Source organism: Nannospalax galili, unplaced genomic scaffold (assembly GCF_000622305.1).
Source record: "Nannospalax galili isolate Female #2095 unplaced genomic scaffold, S.galili_v1.0 scaffold101, whole genome shotgun sequence".
In the NCBI taxonomy this organism is placed as follows: Eukaryota; Metazoa; Chordata; class Mammalia; order Rodentia; family Spalacidae; genus Nannospalax; species Nannospalax galili.
This window is the reverse complement of record NW_008345700.1, coordinates 61,140-61,967: the sequence shown is the minus strand read 5'-3', so window position 1 is coordinate 61,967 and position 828 is coordinate 61,140.

Here is an 828-nt window from a genome sequence, read left to right as displayed (position 1 = left end):
GTCTGGTACTTTTAATTACTGTGTGTCATGTAGATAAATCTTGGGAAAAAACCAGTTGTTCTCAGATAAAACTTACCTAGACATATATTACTTGATCTGCTATGTATAATTTGTCAGCAGGTTGTAGGAGTAATATGGTTCCCTCTGGTTTTCAAAACTAGCTAGGCTTTATTTATCTCTCCCATTGTCTCACCCCTCCATCATGGTTTCCCCAATTACGGTGCCCCATTTTTCCCCTTTCTCCCTTAATAATACCCTTCTCCTATGGTCCTACCTCTCTTGAGCTCCTTCTTTCCCTTTATCTCCTAGGTTCCTTGTATACCCTTCCCTCCCCCTCCCTTAAACTAACCCAATTTTTATCCATATCTCCCTTAAAGGCCTGGTTCCTAATGTGCTTTTCTTTTAGGTTCTTTCTTTTCCTTTACCTCCCTGTTTCCTTTCCATTATCCTGGTTCCTGTAGTTATGTCTGGATACATACTCACTTATCAGGGTTTGGTTCTAGGATCCACATATGAGGGAGAACATACATCGATTTTTTTTTTCCTGAATCTGTGTTCACTTAGCATAACAGATTCTAGTTCCATCTATTTACCTGAAAATTTCATGATTCCATCTTTATTTACTGCTGAGTAAAACTCGTTCATATAAATGAACCACGTTTTCATTATCCACTCATCAATTGAGGGACACTTAGGTTGCTTCCATCTCTTAGCTATTGTGAAAAGAGCAGCAACAAACATGGATGTACAAGTGTCTCTGCAATAGGACGAGTTCTTTGGGTATATGCCAAGGAGTGGTATAACTGGGTCAAATGGTAGGTTCATTTG